The following is a 22,472-nucleotide window of genomic DNA, read 5'->3' as shown; positions in this document are numbered from 1 at the left end:
AGTGTCCTTTGGGTACCTGCACATAAAAAAACAGCTATGACAATAGAGGCGTAATCTCAGCTGTTCCAGCCATGATGGTCAAATCTATTCGGTGACTAGAGTTTTTATCATGCAACACAGTTTCGCACATACTTCAACAGTGTCCTTTGGCAACCTGCACATATGAAACAGCTGTGATAGCAGCAGCGCAAACTCAGCTGTGACAGCCATGATGAGCCCGCCATTTTTAAGAAATCCTTTCTGCTGGGTGGTTGGAGTTTTTTTTTTCACCAAAAGATTTTCTGCAGACATAAATTCACTTGGGACATAACCAGATCTTTTTGCCTTTAGAAATATGTTGAAAGCTTGCCTCCTTTATCATTATCCTAATGAATTCCATCCTTTGTTCTCTGCAAAAGGTGACAACTTGTAGACAAGGCGTATTCACCGCAGGTGCGCTGTTGAACACAGTTGACCTTTATTCACAAAAGTAGGTACAAGTTCGTCTTCCTCCTCTCACCAGCCCCACTACCTCTTCACTGACACATTCTAATCATGACACCATCAGCATTCTCCTAAAACCTTGATAACGCGTCCCTTTATGCCAATTTTATACACATCAGGACTCGTTATAGGCCAATTAATCTTTTGACCCAGTGGTGAGACACCGTAGGACAAGATAACTGATCAATATGTCGAGTAAAATGTCAATAATATCACCAATATTTATCACCACAATATACTTTACTTTGAATAAAGACATTGATCAAATCGTCAGCGCAACCATGACCTTTCAGTCATGAATAACCACACCCTTTGATAGATTTTTATGAGTTTTATTCCCTATTGGTTACAATCTACTAGTAGAAGCGTCAATCTCAAAGTCAAAACATAAGAACATAACCACACTTATGGCAATTATAATAAGATTTCATGAATGCAAGAATCACAATCATTAGAGCATAACATACCGTCAACATAGATTAGAACACAGAGAATATGATGCAATCTTAGTTCAGCATAGCGCAACGTCCGTTTAGTCTTAAGTGTCAATCAGGTGATTTCCTAGTCTAACCACTAATTAGCATCAGCATGTTGGACTTCATGCAAAATAATTTGGAACATCAATTTGGAAAAATGTCTAACTATTACCTCTATTAAAAAATACAGCAGTTGGTACATAGAAAGGAAAAGCAAACAGACAAATTGTAATTTACATTGTCATAATTACCCTCCAGTAATAGGTCAGCACACAGGATCAGTCTTCGTCTTCAGGACATCAGTCGAAACACCATCAGTCTAACCTCGTCTAACGGACAGGGGACACTTCCCTCATAAGGAGGAGAAGCATAAAAGGGCAGTCTATGGGTGAGGATAGTTTACTAAGTCTCAAATCACCAGAGTGACAGAGTTTCTGGATGAATTCGATAGCATTCCCTACCTAGTTCCTCCGACCCTTCTGTGACATGAGTTTTTATCCCTTTTCGTAACCCCTTCCCCCAAAATTCTATTGGATATTTGCTATACCCCCCTTTATCTTTGACCTATCAAATTATACATTAGGTAATCCCAATTGTCACCCCACGATAATTCACAACACTTTGATTGGTCTTCATAATTGACGTCTTCGGAGGTGGCACATCCGGAGTTTGTTTATCATCTTGGCACGTTCCTCGGGTCACAAGTTCTCCAGTCCGTGGTTAAATGTCCTTGAATATTTCTTTTAGTTTATTTTGTTGCAAATAGTATAATAATTCATAAAGAAGCAGCTGGCATACGGATGGGAACAAACCTTTATAGTTACATGGAACGAAGAAAAGAACAAATGCAGGGTCATGGCCCTTTGTGAGTCAGCACACTGGAAAACAGAGAAAATGCTTTAATATGAGAGCTAGGCAGCTAAATCCACAGTTCACGCTAACTTAAGGCCTATGGGTTTTAATGCAATATTGCAAACGCAAATATGAGCTTGATTAATCATAATGCAAACAATCATTTTTCCAGAACTATCATTAATTTGTACACACACAATGATATTTCTATGTTTCATTGACATAATTCGAATGCACATTAAGCAAATTACTATTCATTGTCATTTTCTATGCGGCATTTGTTAGGCATTTATATAAGCATTACCTCTAATATTTAACATATTCAAACTACGCTCTCTCAGTCTCTCCTCTGATGATGTTCGTCATCACACAAACTCTTTCAATTTCTTGCCTTGCGCATAATGCGCATTTCAACATCTTGCCCTTTATGTGAACTTTCCCAAATTTCATTGAATATTTTCTCCCTTTCACTTTCTTCATTTCTTCTTGTTCTTTTAGTCCAGTTTCTCTTTATTTTGTCATTAATTTTGCATGCCCCCCATAATCCTAATAGACAGATTAAAACAATTAATAACCCCATTAATATTTTTGCAAGTACCCCATTCCAAATATTGGTAAACCAGCTCCCAACTCTGGCAATTCCCTTTCCAAATTTCTCCCAAACACAAAGTTCTTTCAAATCCTTCAAATCTGTACTATCTCTAGTAAGGTTAGTAAGCATACTTCTAATCTTTTTACTGTTATCTGGGATGAATGAACAACAATGACGCTCATTGAGCATCTTGCAGACCCCCCCCACTGTTTGCTAAAAGAATGTCTAAAGCAAGCCGGTTTTGTAGAGTCATAGCTCTTTCTGCAGCAAGTTCAGTATCCATCAGGAGTATAGTCCCTGTAAAATTTGTCAACATGTTATCCACAATAGTAGACAACTTCTGTATCTTCATAGAGTTTAAGATAACCCCTACTGAAGGGATTATAGCTCCAAATATGTCACCAATGACAGCCGCCACTGATTCTCGTTTTTGTCTCGGATGTTGTAATTCAGACGTCTTAGGTATCTGTTTTAAGTCATCAATCTGGTAAATCTTTGGGAATACTATTCCCAAATAACATGTCCCATACCATCCCTTAGGGAGACGGTAATATGCGTTCAACCCACAGATGTAATAGATCCCAGGGATCGCTGGATCTTGTCCATTCAACATAAAGGTCCATTTATTCTGAAACAAAAACACATGCCTGTATTCACTCGTTCCCACAAACAGATTGTCTTGCTCGGATTTTGGCCTATATATACAAAGCCTACCTACGTGTAGTGCATCTATAGCTAATTTCCCTTGTGTTTTGATTGCGGTGTAAGCATAATCATTTGCGTATGTGCGTTTCTCTAACCCCTTTTCTAATCTTTCTTTCAATGCTTTGCGTCTATCATCAGTATGATCTAAAAAGCTCTTCGCAACAGGTGATAATAAGCAAGTCAAATTATTGCGATGTGCATAAGCTGTCCCAAATGTAAGCGTTGGCTCAAAGAATCCTCTAACTATTTTTGTATCTTGTTCTTTAGCTAATTTATTCAAAAATTCAATCACAGGCACAAAAGAAAACACAACATCTAAGTTTGAATAAAAGTATTGCACATGCTCTTGATTGTAGAACCTTGTTAATAGTAAGCTGCAACTAATTCCGTAAGTGAGAGGGAGACTATGATATGTAACTCCCTCCTGTACAGACGAAGGAATTTTAGTACACATATAACAATCTTTCGCATCCATAGTTTCCACATACTCATTTAGTAAGCGATAGAAGACATTAGTAGAAAGTTCCCCTTTTGCATTAGTTCCTTCATGCATGTTTCGTGCATCCTGCTCAAATCTTTCCCACGGTGTTAGTGTGGTAGTTTCAGGTTTTGAGGTAGCATTAATAGTCTTTTTCTCTAACCACGGCATTCCTACAATCACACCCACTATCATTATTGCACACACAATACCTACTATAAGGCTCAACTATCCACACACTTTACTTTTCTTGCTACTACTCCTATTATTAGCCATGTTAGCCATGTCTGTATACAATCAGAAAGCAGAATAACAATCAACCAGAGAGTGATTCAAACTTTTTTTTTTTCTTCTTCTTTTTTTTTTTTTTCTTGCGTATATTTACAGCGTCTTCACTCACTCCAGGACCCCTTTTCTTGTCAAATCAGGTTAGCAGCTTGTCTCAATCAGGTTTCTTAAAAGTCAATTTGGTTTTAGTGTCACTTCCGGTAATTTATAAAGTCTCTCTTTTCTCTTTCACTTTTCAGTTTCAAATTTTAACCAAAATTTATTCAGATTCGTTCAGGTACCGTAGTATTGGCCTGGTACTTCTCGATCAAAGCAGAATGCCAGGAATTCTTGTTGCCATTCAGATGTTGTAGCATATGCCCATTCAGGACCTGTATATCTCCTGTTTGCAATTCTTTTTCTTTTCAACTTTCGTTCACCTTGTTGTTCTCCTTCGCTTAAGTCTTCTACTCGAGATGTATCACTTTCCTCTATTAGTGTGTTTCTTGGCACACCTCTTATTTTAGAAAGTGGTTTGTTTGGTCTGTCCTCACCCTTATGCGTCTGATGTGTCTTTTCAGGACTTTGGACAGCACCCTCCTCTTGTACTATGGTGTTTTCGCTTGATGGACCTGCAATTGGCTCAGGAGATTTCGGCTCACTCTGACCTCTCTCTACTATTTCTCCTTCTTCTTCTTCTGGGTCTGTACCAGGTTCAAGTTCCAGCCCGTATCTGTCTATTTCTGGGAGAACTTCTTCTTGATTTTGTTCTCTCGTCATTTCTACTGAGATAGGCTCTCTGTCACCTCTCTCGAACTCATTGACTACTTGAGGGACGAGGCTGTTCTCAGTGAGTTCTCCAGCAGTCTCAGATCTTTCTTGACTGTTCTCTAAACCTGAGACTTCTCCTTCTGAAACAGGCGTGCTGGTAATTCCGAGCTCTTCTTCATCTGGACAAGTTACCTTTTTGGTGTGACTAGCATGTATCCAGTTGGGGATTCCAGCACACTTTACAGCAGTGGTAGTTGTCAAGATCACTTGATAGGGCCCTTTCCAGCGTGGCTCCAGACACGACTTTCTCACATGATTTTTGACAACCACCCAGTCACCAGCTTGCAGAGAGTGGCCTGGATCCCCAATCGGTGGCAAAGTGTTAGCTTCCACCTGGTGAGAGAAAGAGCGAATCACATCAGCCAAACCTTTGCAGTAATCCAACACCATATCATCTGTAATATTCGCTAGAGCATTGGCAGGTACTGCTGGTAACCTCATAGCTCTACCCATGAGGATTTCATGGGGGGACAATCCCATTTTCTTATCTGGGGTGTTTCTCATTGACATCAACACTAGAGGAAATGCATCTGGCCACTTCATATTGGTAGCTGCGCACATTTTTGCCATTCTCGATTTCAAGGTGCCGTTCATTTGTTCTACTTGTCCTGATGCTTCAGGGCGATAGCTACAATGCAGCTTCTGTTCGATGTTAAGTGCAGCACACAGAAGTTTGATCACCTCATTGTCGAAGTGTCTGCCCCTATCTGATTCTATAGTGACCAGAAACCTGAATCTTGGTATTAGTTCCCTGAGTAGTAGTTTTGCAACTGTAAGACTGTCATTTCTTCGTATAGGGTATGCCTCAATCCAGTGACTGAAAACACACACAATCACCAGCACATACTTTAATCCTCCGCAAACAGGCATCTCAATGAAATCCATTTGCATCTTGCTAAATGGGCCTCCAGCTCTCCCAATGTGGCTCAAAGTTACCACTGTCCCTTTTCCCGCATTCATCTGCTGACAGATGATGCACCTGTGACAAATGACTTCGGCAGCATGTCTGAATTTGGGATTGAACCAATCAATTTTAAATGACCTGATCATTGCGTCCCTCCCAAGATGAGCCTGTCCATGATACAGTCGGGCAAATTGTGACAAAAGGCAATTTGGTAAGACTAATTTTCCTTCCTCTGAAATCCATATATCATCAGCTCTCTGGGTACATTGCATTCTTTGCCAAGAACGTTTTTCTTCTTTACTTGCATTACTTTGTAATGTGTTTAACTCATCTAAAGTATCCACTACCCGCAATGCAAGATTCATACATGTGTCATTTTCAGTCTGCGGCAGTAGTTCCCATTGCTCCTTGAACGATATACAGTTCAGGGCACAACACCTTGCGACTTGATCTGCATAACCGTTTCCCATGGACACAAAGTTTTGTGATCTGGTGGGAGCACTGCATTTCACCACAGCAATTTCAAGAGGTAACTGAATTGCATGTAACAAATCTTTTATGTGTTCACCATTTTTCACAGGTGAACCAGATGAGGTCATGAAACCTCTCTGTGACCAAAGTTGGCCAAAATCATGCACAATTCCAAATCCGTATCTGCTGTCAGTATAGATAGTGACTTTCAAATTTACAGCTGCATGGCATGCCTTAGTAAGGGCGATCAGTTCTACCACTTGTGCGGAAAACACTCTTTCGAGCCAGGAGGCTTCGACGATGCAGGTTATAGTACATACCGCATAACCAGCTCTCAGTGTTCCAGCAGAATCTCTTAGACAGGACCCATCAACAAACATGATGCAGTCAGTTTCTTTCAATTGAGTGGCCTGAATATCTGGACGAGGTTTGGTGCACAATTCAGTCACCTCAAGACAATCATGTTCAAATTCTTCCTCATTTTTGATCTCAGTGTGTTCAACAGGAAGTAAAGTTGTCGGGTTCAATACACTGCACCTCTTGAGCGTGACATTTGGTGACCCCAGTATGATCGTCTCATACCTAGTGAGACGTGCATTTGTCATGTGCTGAGTTTTAGATCGAGTCAACAGTCTTTCAACTGAATGTGGAACCATTACTGTTATAGGATATCCCATGACAATGCCTTCACATTGTGTGAGGCTCTGACCAACTGCTGCAACTGCGCGCAAGCAACCCGGTAAGGCTGCTGCGACAGGGTCCAAGGTAGCTGAAACATATGCTACAGGGCGATTCGCATCTCCATGGACCTGTGTTAAGACAGACAAAGAACAAGCATCACGTTCATGACAGAACAACAAAAAAGGTTTCTCATAGTCTGGCATTCCTAATGCTGGTGCCCTGCACATACATTCTCTTAGCTCCATAAAGGACTCAAGTTCTTTCTTGGAGAAGGTTATAGTATATGGCTCATCCTTAATCTCTTTGCCTGTTAGCTTTATCAATGGTTTTGAAATGATCGAGAAGTTGGGTATCCACTGACGACAGTAACCCACCATTCCCAAAAACATCCTGACATCTCTTTTTGTTGTTGGAGGGTTCATTTGAAAAACAGCTGTTATTCGTTCCTTTGCTATTCTTCTAGAACCCTTTTCAATCAAATGCCCTAAGTATTTCACCTCCTTCTGACAGTATTGTAGCTTTCTGGGTGACACCTTATGTCCATTTTTCCCAGAAGAATTAGTAATGCAATGGTATCGTATTTACAACTGTCTCTGGTTTTGGATGCAATGAGCAAATCATCAATGTACTGCAGAAGAGTTGAATTAAAAGGCAGCACCAGTGGCTCCAAATCCTTCTTCAATATCTCATTGAAGATGGATGGTGACTCAGAGAACCCTTGAGGAATTCTACACCAACTGTACACCTTATCCAGGAATTTGAAACTGAACAAAAATTGTCTGTCCTCATGAAGAGGTATCGAAAAGAAGGCTTGTGATAGGTCCACTACGGTAAACCATTCAGCATCACAAGGGACCTGAAACATTATTACTGCTGGGTTGGGTACCACAGGGCAACATTTTATCACAATTTCATTTATTTTCCTCAAATCCTGTACAATTCGGACCTGTCCACAGGGCTTCTTCAAACCCATGATTGGAGAGTTACATGGACTGCTCAAAACTTCCTTCAAAACCCCTTGTCTAAGAAAATCTGCAATTATTTGTGACACCTCGATGTGACACCTCGATGAGAACGTCCTGTGTTATGTGGTACTGTGGTACTTGAGGGAATACTGCATCTGGCTTTATTTGGACTTTGACTGGTTCTACCCCCTTTATTAATCCTACTTCTTTTCCAGTCAGATCCCACACTTTCTCTGTTACTGTCCCCTGCAACTCAACAGGCAAGTCAATCAAGGTAAGCATTGGGAACAAGGTAATTAAAGGGTAAGCTTCATTAGCTGTTCCTGTATCATCTTCTGAGAATTGCCCTTCATCTCCCTCATCGTCACTATTTGTTTGTACTTCAATTCCATCATTGGAACAGGTAATTGAACATTTTGTCTTGCACAGTAAGTCTCTCCCCAGTAGGCATACCGGACTTGAGTCACAGACTACAAACCTGTGCAGTCCCTGAAAGTTACCAATCTCCACCTGCACTGGATCCGTAACCGGATTTGTCAGATACTGGTTTGCCACTCTGACCACTCTTATGGTACGTCCTGAAAGAGGCAATCTAGGGACCTCTGCACTTCTAACTGTGGAACGTGTAGCTCCTGTATCCACCAGAAAAAAGACCCTGTAGCCCATCATCTTCCCTTCTACTTATGGACCCCTTTGATCCACTTCTAGGGACGCTGCAAGTCTACACTCTTCACTGTCTGAACTATCATCTGACCATTCCCCATTCATGCTGTTTACACCTCATAATGGGAACTGTTGTATTATTTTGACTCATTACTTGACCTGTGACCTGCTGAGGAACCATCAGCTGTTGCTGTCCCATCGGAGCCATTGGTAATTGCATTTGCTGTCTAGGCACCATGGGAATCTGCTGCTGTACTGGTTGTAATTGTACTGACTGAAAACGTGGCATTTACATTTGTTGCATGGGCTGTACCCCTTGTACTAAATTGTTCTGAGAATTCGGGTTTTGGTGTCTCATTTTCGGACCTCGTGAATTTTGTAACGTACCAACGTTAACGCCCTGCTGAACAGTACCATCCTGCACCATGTTCGGGCACTCCCGTTTCCAATGCCCCACGCCCCCGCACGCGTGACATGGTGACATTTTTTTCATCCCTTGAACATCATTTTTAATCACAACAGTATTCATGTCTGAACCACGGTTCACAAACCCTCGACCTCGACCCCTCGGTTGGGTCTGAAACATGCCGTTCATTTGCGGTTGCTGCTGTATCATCTGTTGAACTCCATTTCCTTGTATTCCTGCTTCTGCAGCCCTTATCTGCATCACCATCACCTTTTCTTTCAACTTTTTCTGTTTCAACTCAATCTCATCACTACAGTACTTTGCATACTGCAACACTTCATCAATCGGTTTAGCTTGCCAACAAATCAAATGATTCTTAATCATCTGGCTAACCTCTGGTCGTAACCCTTCAACAAATCTAAACACGAGATGGTTCATATCCTTTAGTTCAATAGTCTCAGTACCACTGTAATGTTTAAATGCCTTTAACAATCTTTCGTAATAGGCATGTATTGATTCCTTAACCTCTTGTGAGGTCCGGTCGATTTTCTGCCAATCAGTCACTTTCGGCGACACCTTTTGTTTCAAAAACTCAATCACCTTATGATAATACTTCATCACCTCTTCAGAAGGTGCCCCGGTCACTTTATCCCTCGCTGGTTCCTTTGTCGGCCAATCGACTCCTCTCTTACACTCAAGCCACAAATCAGGCAGAACAATGATCTCAAACAAGGTATTCAAGTCTTCCCAGAGGCATTTCGCAAGTTTCACGAACCTATCTGTCTGCTGATACCACTCGATCGGTTTCTCTCTCAATCTGGGATAATCGTTAGTAAAGGATAGAATGTCTCCTCTGGTCCATGGCACATGTACTAAGACACCACCAGCTGTTTCTCTCATAGGTAATATTTTTACTGATTCCAAATCAGGTGAAGTCTTAGCTTGATTAGACCCTGGACTGTCTCCTTTTCCCTTATCTCTTTTCTTTGCCCATCTGCCTTCCCATTTCTCCAGAGCACCCCAAATTTGTGCGCTTTGTAATAATTCTCTCAAATGTGCCTACATTCCTGCAGACCTCATGTGTTCAAAATCTTTTGAGTCAAAATCTAATCTGTAACTTCTTTTCAAATGTTTAGTGTTTCCGATATCAATGTTATATTTATCTGCCAGATTCGCTAATCTCTGATGCACCTTGCCCACTTCTTTGGTAATCTTGGGGCATAGGTATCTCAATTCTGCCTCCGTGTATGACCCCAGTCTGTTTACTCCCATTTTACCTTCCACTAACTCAGCAGCTTCTGCCCCTAGTCTTACAAAGTTCAGGTATTCGTCTTGTTTTTCTTTTTCTGGTTCGATTGTAACCGCTGCAGTCTTTTGTGAAGTATAAGTCTTTTCTAACCATTCATTTAACTGCTGGACTGTGAAACCCTGCAATGAAATGTTCCCTGCATGCATCATTGGTGAATGCGAGGTGTTTATACTCATTCTCTGTGGAGTTAAAACTCCTAACCCTGCTTGACGCATTGCTTCAATGGGTGCTCCCACTGGACTAAGGTCCATTAAAGACCTCGGTTGCCCGACCGCTTGTTCTCCTGGGGCCATAATCTGTGGAGTTCCCATAGACCCTCCTCTTATCGCATCTTGAGTCATTACTCTCTGATCACATACGCCAGGTTTACCCTGTGCATACAATGGTACTGGTGGACCCGACAGTAATTGGTAATGATATGGCAGCAGGTGTCTGACCTGTACCCAAACTGCTTGGAACAGCGGCTCCATAAGTCTGCTCTAATGTACAAGGGACTGGTACTAATGGTGGACCAGTTACCGAATTGTACCCGGGCATTAGTTGTGGTTGCGGCTGGGACACTAATTTCGGTGTTGATTCAATCTGTATTAGCCTTGGCTTTGTATATATTAGGTCTGGCGGTACTATCAGATTTGTAGTAGTTTCAAGCACTGGGACGTCTGGGTAGATTCTCTGTATCTGCGGTGGAGGCTGCAACTGTATCAGTATGTCTGGAGCAGTGGGTACACTGACACCATTCTGTAACGAAGTCATATCACTAGTCTGTGCCGTATCAGCAGCTCCCTTTTCTTGCGTCTGGTTCCCAGGATCCATGCTAGTGCTTGGGACACTGTCGCTCACCGCATAAGGTGGCGGAAGATCATGTAATAATCTGTCCATAAATTCCTCATCATCTGAATCATCCTCCTCTTCCCAAGATCTTTTATTTTCTTTAGATTTGCCTGAGTCCTTGTCTGTTTTACCTGAGTCTCCCTTTCCCTGTGTTTCTTCCCCTTGTGCTATTGCTGGAAACAGTTTTATTCCATCAGCTATTCCCCTTCTCCACATTTTACTCTCATCGTCCCATCTAGCTTCCGCATAAGATTTCTCTGCCTTTCGCAATCTTTTCTGAAATTTCTCTTGCTTTTGTTTAAGAGCCATCAGATCCCAAACCGCTAACGCCTCATATTGTGCTGGCCTCGGAGGTGGTTTCTGTTCACTTAACATCCACCTCAATCACGCAAGGATCCTCGTATTGAATGTTCCATATTCTGGAAACGCTAAACATCCCTCTTTCTCTGTTAGTTTGCGCCACTATTTCATCCATAAACAAGGAGCGACACCCTTTTCTTCCATAACCATATAAGCTGGGGTACCTTCGGGTGGTGTAGGCTCCCCATCAGTTGCTATGATATAGGTATCTCCTTTCAAAGCGCTCTTGAATGCTTTAACAAAATTCATTTTGCGATTTTCTTTTATTCTATATTTAATCAGAATTTACTTAGTTCCCAGGACACTCTTCACCCGCCTTTCTCAACCTATTGTCTCTCACGGATGGCAGCCAATCCGTGTGCAACTCCTTTTCGACAACTGACCTATCTCAGCGCGGCACCACTGACGTCACACTCACACACACTGCAGCTGACAAAGTCTTGCGGCTCGCCCGCTCCTCACTGAACCCATACAAACCCATACAACTAATGCAATTATTGCGAGCACCTTAAATGACAACACAAATCTGCCGGTTTACTACAGGAAGGGTAACACATTTGTTTCAGAACTTTACAGAGATTTCACTTGAAGCCTCTGCCGCTACTCTCTCCTTATCAGTTCCTGCATACGCAAGCAGAATTCGACCCGCAAATTCTACTCTCGACTTGTCAATGACTCCTTCTAGTGCACTTTAGAATTTGTCAAATCTCCATCGAAGGTTTCACACATACATTATGATTCAAACTTGACTTGTCAACCACGCCCGATTGACCTATTAAACCGCACAGATTACAACATAACCCCAAGTGTCTCCCACACTTGTCTACATACTCCAGAGTCTTAGACCTCAGCAGGTCCGTACACAACAACCAACCACGTGGATAATTTTGAGCATTAAGCACCACACTCACATGAAGTACGGCAACTTCCCTACTCTCATACTGCAGAGTACGCCCACTCCAACTAAACAACACATAATTTGGCCTAATACACACAAATCTTCACAATCTTCTGCAAAAGGCATAAGCTAAGCAAGCGCAAAAACCCTAAACCACATACATTATGGTCCTGAGAACATTCCCAACTCACTTAGGCAGGCTCCGAGATCCAGGGAAAGTCATGGTGAACTTAGAAACCCATCATACCTCCAATTTGCATTATCACAGAAAAACAAGTTAAACAATGAATCTCCGTCCTAGGGCCCCCAAGGGCCAAACCGTCGCTCTGCTACCAGAACTGATAACGCGTCCCTTTATGCCAATTTTATACACATCAGGACTCATTTTAGGCCAATGAATCTTTTGACCCAGTGGTGAGACACCGTAGGACAAGATAACTCATCAATATGTCGAGTAAAATGTCAATAATATCACCAATATTTATCACCACAATATACTTTACTTTGAATAAAGACATTGATCAAATCGTCAGCGCAACCATGACCTTTCAGTCATGAATAACCACACCCTTTGATAGATTTTTATGAGTTTTATTCCCTATTGGTTACAATCTACTAGTAGAAGCGTCAATCTCAAAGTCAAAACATAAGAACATAACCACACTTATGGCAATTATAATAAGATTTCATGAATGCAAGAATCACGATCTTTAGAGCATAACATACCGTCAACATAGATTAGAAAACAGAGAATATGATGCAATCTTAGTTCAGCATAGCGCAACGTCCGTTTCGTCTTAAGTGTCAATCAGGTGATTTCCTAGTCTAACCACTAATTAGCATCAGCATGTTGGACTTCATGCAAAATAATTTGGAACATCAATTTGGAAAAACGTCTAACTATTGCCTCTATTCAAAAATACAGCAGTTGGTACCTAGAAAGGAAAAGCAAACAGACAAATTGTAATTTACATTGTCATAATTACCCTCCAGTAATAGGTCAGCACACAGGATCAGTCTTCGTCTTCAGGACATCAGTCGAAACACCATCAGTCTAACCTCGTCTAACGGACAGGGGACGCTTCCCTCATAAGGAGGAGAAGCATAAAAGGGCAGTCTATGGGTGAGGATAGTTTACTAAGTCTCAAATCACCAAACAGAGTGACAGAGTTCTGGATGAATTCAATAGCATTCCCTACCTAGTTCCTCCGACCCTTCTGTGACATGAGTTTTTATCCCTTTTCGTAACCCCTTCCCCCAAAATTCTATTGGATATTTGCTATACCCCTTTATCTTTGACCTATCAAATTATACATTAGGTAATCCCAATTGTCACCCAAAGATAATTCACAACACTTTGGTTGGTCTTCATAATTGACGTCTTCGGAGGTGGCACATCCGGAGTTTGTTCATCATCTTGGCACGTTCCTCGGGTCACAAGTTCTCCAGTCCGTGGTTAAATGTCCTTGAATATTTCTTTTAGTTTATTTTGTTGCAAATAGTATAATAATCCATACAGAAGCAGCTAGCATATGGATGGGAACAAACCTTTATAGTTACATGGAACAAAGAAAAGAACAAATGCAGGGTCATGGCCCTTTGTGAGTCAGCACACTGGAAAACAGAGAAAATGCTTTAATATGAGAGCTAGGCAGCTAAATCCACAGTTCACGCTAACTTAAGGCCTATGGGTTTTAATGCAATATTGTAAACGCCAATATGAGCTTGATTAATCATAATGCAAACAATCATTTTTCCATACCTAACATTAATTTGTACACACACAATGATATTTCTATGTTTCATTGATATAATTCGAATGCACATTATGCAAATTATTATTCATTGTCATTTTCTATGCAGCATTTGTTAGGCATTTATATAAGCATTACTTCTAATAATTAACATATTCAAACTACGCTCTCTCAACCTCATAATCCATAGACATGTAAGCATAGTTACTCTGCCATCATGCAATACAGTGCTATTCTACTTACCACATTGTCCTCTCTGCAGGTGCCTCCCTGCAGTAACTTCTCAGTAATTGTTTATTTCTCCACAGGTGTTTTTTGTAATATTTCGAATGTATGTCCCTTTATTATTTGTAAAGCACACTTTTGCCCTTGAAGGCGTGGAAGCACTAGAGAAAACTATAAATAAATAAATGAATATATGTCGATGCTTTAAGGAAATCGACACAGTCAGCCAGTGCACCTAGCCTTGGGAATATGGCAGACTAGTTGGTATTTGTATTGCAAAAAAACACCTAGAATTAGAGGTGCATTTTTGAAAAATAGAAAATCATTACCACAGATGCTCTCAGAGTTTTCTCGCAATCCATAGGGGATATGTTTTCTTTTTTTCTTTATGTGATGAGGGGAATGGTCGTCAAAGATGGGAAAAATAACTGACTGACATAGCATCAGAAAGTCCACTCTAAATAGAGCCGACTTTGTAGTGTCATATCAGCTGGTAGTCCAGTGCAGAAAAAGGTGTTCAAGTGGTAGGGCCTTTTGTTAGGGAATCCACCCATAAAAATAAAAAAATGCTGCCCTGCAATTTGAAGGGAGTTTCCGTTCTTTGAATTCCCTAATAGAATCTCCATTCCATCCCACCTCCCCACCCACCTAACTTTCCAGTTTGTGCAGAGAACTTTGTGACTGGTAACTGTGACTTAATTGGACATTCCTTAGGACCCCATGTTTTAGCAATGGATAGACCCTGCCATACACCTTTCCATGCTTGACACAACTCCCTTGAAAGTCATCCCAAATGTTTTATTATTAAAACAGTATTAATATCAGCTGACTATAGCACACACTTTACCTTTAGTGACAGTCATATAACAATCCCCACTAACAGGCCATAATTTATTAAGCGCTTTTTGGATCGGCATTTGCATATCATGAAAGTACACAATAAATCACATTTAGGCCCTCATTAAGGAAAGCGAGTTGACAGTTAAATCCAACTTGCATAGTTAATAATGAAATATTGATAAAATGAAACCCTTCTTTTACCTTTTCTACATGCACTGAGGGAGAGCCATGAAAGAATTGCATAGTGCATTTTATTCTTCAACATGGGACCTGGGAACTGAAAATGTTCTGGCACCTCAAAACTAAGGTGGAATAATATATGTTGCCTTATATACAATTCCGTAAAAGATGACCTTTCCCCTACTGACCTTAGAATAAGTGTACTATTTCCAGTACAAAACATTTCAATACCTATTACATTTTATGATGTATTGATTTATTTCATCGTCTCATTTAGTGAGTACTAGTTCCGCTCTAGAAAGGGCAGAATTTGCTATACAGAATAAAAGCTACATAAAACATAAGGAGATGGTATTCAAGGGGGAATGTCTGCAAAAGGAAGCAGCATTGAAACAAAAAAAATATATACAGAATTATACACCATCAGGTAGTGGGGAAAGTAGACATTTGTAAACCAGGTTTTATAGTGCTGAAGCAGATATGCTAATTAGAACATTTTTAATGATGTTTATGTGTTTTGAATAATGAAAAGTTTATAGAGAAATTAATCATAGAGAAAATAATGTGCATGTTAGAAAATGTGCCCTCGGGGCATGCCAGCCATTTATACGATATTGTACTAAAATAACTGAAACTGTGTAAAATAATGAAAATGTATAAGAATAATGTAGTAATATGTCATATTGAAATGTCTAACCCATGTTTTGCATTAACTTGTAGTGCTAAGTTAGTTGAAATTAAGGCCTGGTCTTCCTAGGCCTCGCACACGAAGATCTGAAATACTAAACACGCTGCAAGAAGTTTGATGCATGACCTGTCCTTGAGCCACCCAATGTTAAATTTGCTTAGCTAGAATTTTATGCAATGTTCCAGCAGACAGGAGATGATGAAGACAATTTGATACAATTATGTGTAGAGTAGGCTAAATGTACTTTCCCAGGACTTGAACAAAGGAGGCACTGACTGAAGGAGAACATGCAACTATTTTGATACCAGAAGAGCCGGATGATGAGGACATCGTATAGTGGACCAATTTGCGTCTTGTGAAAGGACTAAGATTTGGTAAACAAATACTACAGGTTAAAGTCACATCTACTGACTGACTGACCAATTGGAAATTAGGGGGATGGACTGGGAGATCTTAATAAAAAGTCATGACAAGGGGCTTCAGATGCCAGGGGAGAATTGATGACGTCAGGAGACGCTGTTCGAAATTCTGTCTGTGGGCTCCAACTCTTGAGAGCCTGTAGCATAGCTGATCGATTTATGACCTGAAGACAAAGACTGACTATGTTGCTGATCCATTCTGTGGATAGGTAGCTATGAAAATGTGACTGACTAACTTGTGCCTTTTCTTCTTGGTACCAACTGCTCTGTTTTATAGATTTTTCACTTAGAAAGATGTTTTCCAAATTCATGTTTTCCTAAATTGTTTTGCCTGAAGCCCCATATGCTAATGCTAATCTCAGTTAGGTAGGTTTTTCTAGGGGTGACGTTGATAGTGACAATTGACTGACAAACAAATTGCTGAACTCTGCTATTGATGTTGCATATTCATTTACTGGCTTATGTTAAAGCATTTGAGCATATGATTTCTTAAGTTTTGATTAGATCATGTTATTGATGTCAATTAATGAATTAATTCTGAAGCTGATTGAATAAAGTTTGGCCTAACTCGATGATTTAGTATTGTAACCAATAGGGGAATAAAATTGTTCAACACTTTAATGAGTGGTGTTCTTTCCTGAATAGATGGTTTTTAGATGTTGTCAATTAAATATTGATGGTTGGTTATGTTGATTACTGATTTTAGTAGTCACTACATGACTAGGATATTCCATGCAATCCAAAAGATTCATCGACTTATACGCATCCCCTTGTAAGTTTACCGGGTGCGCTAGCAGTTTTTGGTAGCAGCTTGATGGTTTGTTTCCTTGGAAAACTATTTATGTGGTGATTACTGGTTATGGTGGTAGTTTAATTTAGGGTTAGTTATTTGTATTTTTATGAGATTTGAATTTTGATTTTCTGAAATGGCAATTGTAGCAAAGATGATGTCCCCTTAACCCCTGAAATGACTTTCCCAGATCCTGGATCCTGCTAGTAAAGATGGGTATGTTCTTGGCGTTTTTGTGATAGTGTGAAAGTGGTAGGTTGCACTTGCAGAGGCTTAAGCAAACCGCAGGTGAGTTGTGATGTATGCAAGGTAAAAGTAGGGAGTTTCCATACTCCAGTTGAGGTTAGTAGGAGTATGTGTACTCCACAGTATGAAAATAGGGAAGTATGAAAGTAGGGAAGTCGTCAAACTTCATATGTGTGTGGCGCTTTTTGATGAAAAATTGTCCACGTGGTTGTTGCTGATGTACGGACCCTGCGTGGTCTAAGAGTCCGGATTATATTGACAAGTGTAGGAGACACTTGGTTATATGTCACAATCTGTCTGGTTTATTAGGTTGATCGTCCGTGGTCAAAAAGTCAGCGTGTGAGTTAAATGAGTAAGAGAAATTTTTCAACTGAGATTTAGCAAGTCCTATGTGCACCAGGACAGACCCATTGATCAGTTGAGAGTGAACTCCCCAGGCCAAATTTTGCTTGCGAATGTGGGAGACTGAGAAAGAGGAATAGCTATATGAGCGAAAGGGCCATTAGTGAAAATCCGTAAGGTCTCTGAAGCGATTGTGTACTTTCCTATAGCAAACCAGCAAGTTTGTTTAAGTTATTAGTTTTTTGGTTACGTGCTCGCAATATTTTGCATTAGTTTATGTGAGTTGAAGTCTAGGAGGATAAGCTGCAAGACTTTGTCAGCCGCAGTGTGTGAGTGTGACATCAGAGTGTGCAGCGCTAGGATAGGTTTATGAATAAAAAGAGTAGCGAGCGGATTGGCAGCCGTCCTCAAGAGGCAATTGGTTGAGTAAGCAGGTGAAAGGAATCTTGGGAGTAAAAGTCATTTTATTATTGAATCGAAGTAAATACAATAGAGACAAAATGTAGTTTTTCAAAGTGTTTAGAAGTGCTATGAAGGGTGATTCCTACATTAAGACATCAGTGGGGGAACCAACCCCACTGGGAAATTCTCCGGTCTATATTGTGATGGAGGAGCGAGGTGTCGCACCTTATCTTTGGTTGAAACAGTGGTGCAAGATGACAAAGAAGTTGGGAGCTTTAGCGTTTCCAGAGCATGGAACGTTTAATTTGAGAATTGTAGATGAATTGCAAATTACATTATGTGAGACAAAGCCATTACCGAGACCAGCACAATTTGAGGCTTTAGCAGTTTGGGAGCTAGTAGCCAGACAGCAACAAGAGTTGAAAGTCAAGAGGAGAATAAAGAAGGTGGAAAGGTCCGTGGCAGAAGCTAGGTGGGATTGGGAGCAGAAAAGGTGGAGAACAAAGACACTACAGGGAATTAAATTAGTTCCTGCAATCGCAGAAGAAGATGAGTCAGTGAAAGAAGATACTGCTAAGGGTAACGAGAGTACAGGGACAAAGAAAAAGCCCTATGTTGACGATGAAGATTCAGATGTTGAGGATCTTATTACACAGTTGTTGAGGGATCGAGCTCTGCCATATGCGACCCATGCAGGGGGTCCAAGTATTAGTTCTGCCCCATCTGCTCCAGCACAAGCATTGGGGATAGTGCGACCAGTGCAGACAGATAATGGGCAGGTACAAGGGATAGTAAAGAGTACTCCTAATGCAGGAACTACTTCTGTGGTCCAAGCCCAGATGCATCCACCATCGATAAAGAGAATTTATCCAGATGTACCAGTTCTTGAGACAATTTTGAACTTAGTGGTGCCATCGGAACAAGTGCTTCCGAGGCCAATGCAAGTTCAGACTGAGCCAACTCCAATGTTATTGCCTCCCGCACAGCCAAAGGTTTTGTCGAAGTTTACACCGATAACAGGAACACAGTCAGATGCCACACCAGTTATGAATCAGGCTATGGGGGTAACTTTTCCTCAAGGTACGAGTGGCAGGGCAGCCCCAGGTGCGATATCAATACTGATTACTCTTGGTCCAGCGGTACCTCTATTTGCACAAAAGAAAGCAAATGTGGGAGATCAGAGTGAAATGTCACAGAGCCTCGTGAGAAGGGGAGTGAGTGATCCTGTGCAGATAATGTCATCTGTGGGTCAGACCTTTAATTTTAATGGATTTAGACAGTTAATGGCTCTTCGTCCACTTGTAGCACTCCCAGATGCAGTAAATGGCGTGAGTGTGAGTCAAAGTTTGAAACTTTTGACGCCCAAACTCCAGGTGCACCAATGCAACAGGTACCACTGCCAAATGCAAGTAACATCTTGTTACAGGGATTGACAGCTCAGCAATTGAGTGAATGGTTGGACAGTTTAAATACACCTCCAAATACATCCGAGGGTGAAGAGCAGATAAATCGTGTAAGGTTAGCTACAGAAGTAAAAGAGCTAGTTGAGGGAACGATGGGAGTGAACAGATTAGAATCCTACACAGAAGAAGAGCTGAAGTACTTGTGTCAAAGAATTACAAGGGAAGTGAGTAAGATACATCAGAAATTGGCAGAGCTAGCAGAAAAACATGATGTCGAGATAGAGAAAACAAAACATTTGAAACAAAGTTACAGGTTAGATTTCGAGGCAAAGGATTTTGAGCACATGAGGTCAGCAGGAATGAAGGCTCACCTAAAACAATTACTACAGAGTGCTCAGATTTGGGGCACATTAGAGAAGTGGGAAGGTAGATGGGCAAAGAAGAAGGATAAAGGGAAACAACACTCACAAGAAGGGTCTGAAGGTGTTCAGAAAGAAAGGGAAAAATGATAACAATGAGAGAAATTCCAGGTGGGCAGTTTGTTCATGTCCCATGGCACAGAAGTGATATATTGTCATTCACAAATGATTACCCAACACTGAGAGAAAAACCGGCTGAGTGGTATCAGCAGACAGACAGGTTTGTAAAACTCTCTAAATGTCTGTGGGAAGACAAATATGTTGTTGGAGATAGTGGTTCTGGCTGATTTATGGGTCGAGTGTAAGTAGTGGATTGACTGACAAGTGAACCAGAAAGGGATAGAGTTACAGGTGCATCTTCACCTGAGGTGATGAAACATTATTATAAGGTGATTGAGATCCTGAAGAAGAGAATTTCGCCAGAAAATTTTTAATGGCAGAGAATTGACAGGACAATGCAAGAAACCAAGGAGTCGATACACACCTATTATGAGAGACTGCTGAAAGCATTTCAAGAGTACTGCGGTAAGGAAGCAATTGAGCCAAAAGACATGCTGCATTTTGTGTTCCGATTCATCGAAGGGTTGGGACCAGAAGTCGGACAGATGATTAAAAGTCATTTGATTTGTTGGCAAATGAAGCTGATTGATGAGGTGTTGCAATATGCAAAATACTGTAGTGATGAGAGTGAATTGAAGCAAAAAAAGCTGAAGGAAAAAGCAATGGTGATGCAAATAAAGGCAGCTCAGATAGGAGTGCAAGGAGCTTTAGTACAAACCAATGCCACAGCAGCAGAGAACTATTATGTTCCAGCCTCAGATGAGAGGTAGAGATCGTGGAATCGACATGATAGGTGGTCCGGATTTGGGTACTGTGGTAGTTCAGAATGACATGCAGGAAACGAAAAAGATGTTACCGTGTCATTTGTTCGGAAACGTGGGACACTGGAAGCAGGAGTGTCCGTTGATGGTGCAGGATGGTGTTGTTCAGCAAGGTGGTGACATCAGAACATTTCAAACTGTGAAAGTCCCAAAAATTTGAGGATTTATTCCAAATGTTCAGAACTGAGTGCAGAATTTTCAACCCATGCAGCAGGTGCAAGTGCTGCGTGCACAACTAACACAGTTGCAACCAACACAGCAGCAGGTTCCCATGGTACCTAGACAGCACCTGCAGGTATCTCAAGCCCGATGGAACAGCAACAGATGATGCTTACTCAGCAGGTCACAGGTCAGAGACAAGACAGAAGTAATGACACAGTACACCAATTCCCATTTCGTAGTGAGGATGAAATAAACAAAGAATGGATGAGTGACAGTTCGGATGAAGAACTGTGTATGCTTGCAGCGTCCCTAGAAGTAGATCAGAGAGGACCTTTTGTGAAAGGAAAGGTGATGGGTTACAAGGTCTAATTTTTAGCGGATACGGGAGCTACACGCTCTACAGTAAGAAGTGCAGAAGTTCCAAATTTACCTTTTTCAGGCAGGACAGTTCAGGTTGTGGGAGTAGAGAACAGACTGTTAACAAATCCAATCACAGATCCAGTGAAGGTTGAGATTGGTACATTTCAGGGACTGCACAGGTTTGTAGTCCGTGACTCAAGTCCAGTATCCCTACTGGGAAGGGACTTACTGTGCAAGAGAAAATGCTCCATTAGTTGTTCAAACACTGGGATAGAGGTATAGACTAACAGTGATGATGAAGAAGAACAGGTGTCTGAGACGATGATCCACAATGCTACTGAGGAATACGCATTGATTGAGTTTTTCCCAATGTTTACTGTGAAAGAATTGCATGTGGATTCACAGGGAACAGTACAAGAGAATGTGTGGGACCTGACAGGTAAAGAAGGAGGTTTGAGAAAGGGAGTAGAGCCGATTAGGATAACTTTGAAGCCAAATGCAGTAGTCCCGCAACTTCCACAGTATAACGTGGCACAGGATGTCCTAATGAAAGTGGCGCAAATAATTGGAGATTTTCTGAAACAAGGGGTTTCGAAGGAAGTGTTGAGCAGTCAATGTAATTCACCGATAATGGGCTTAAAGAAGCCGTGTGGAAAAGTGCGCATAGTGCAGGATTTGCGAAAAGTGAACAACGCGGTGGTCAAGTGTTGTCCCGTGGTGCCAAATCCAGCAGTAATACTGTTTCAGATTCCTTGCGATGCAGAGTGGTTCACAGTAGTTGACTTGTCACAAGCTTTCTTTTCTGTTACTCTTCATGAGGCTAGTCAGTTTCTTTTTAGTTTCAAATTCTTAGACAGTGTCTACAGCTGGTGCAGGCTTCCACAAGGGTATACAGAGTCACCGTCACTGTTTAATCAGATCCTGAAAAGGAATCTGGAGTCACTGGAACTACCGTACCAATCGACTCTAGTGCAATACATTGATGATTTGCTGATCGCATCCAGAACAAGGGACGAGTGTAATTATGACTCGATTGTCCTGTTGAATCATTTGGTAAAATTTGGACATAAGGTTTCACCTATAAAACTGCAGTATTATCAGAAATCAGTGAAATACCTGGGACACCAGATTGATAAAGGGTCAAGGAGAATCTCCAGGGAAAGAATTACCAAGATTTTGCAGAGAAGTC

The sequence above is a fragment of the Pleurodeles waltl genome, chromosome 8 (genome assembly GCF_031143425.1).
Source record: "Pleurodeles waltl isolate 20211129_DDA chromosome 8, aPleWal1.hap1.20221129, whole genome shotgun sequence".
Classification (NCBI taxonomy): domain Eukaryota; kingdom Metazoa; phylum Chordata; class Amphibia; order Caudata; family Salamandridae; genus Pleurodeles; species Pleurodeles waltl.
This window is presented reverse-complemented; position numbering follows the sequence as displayed.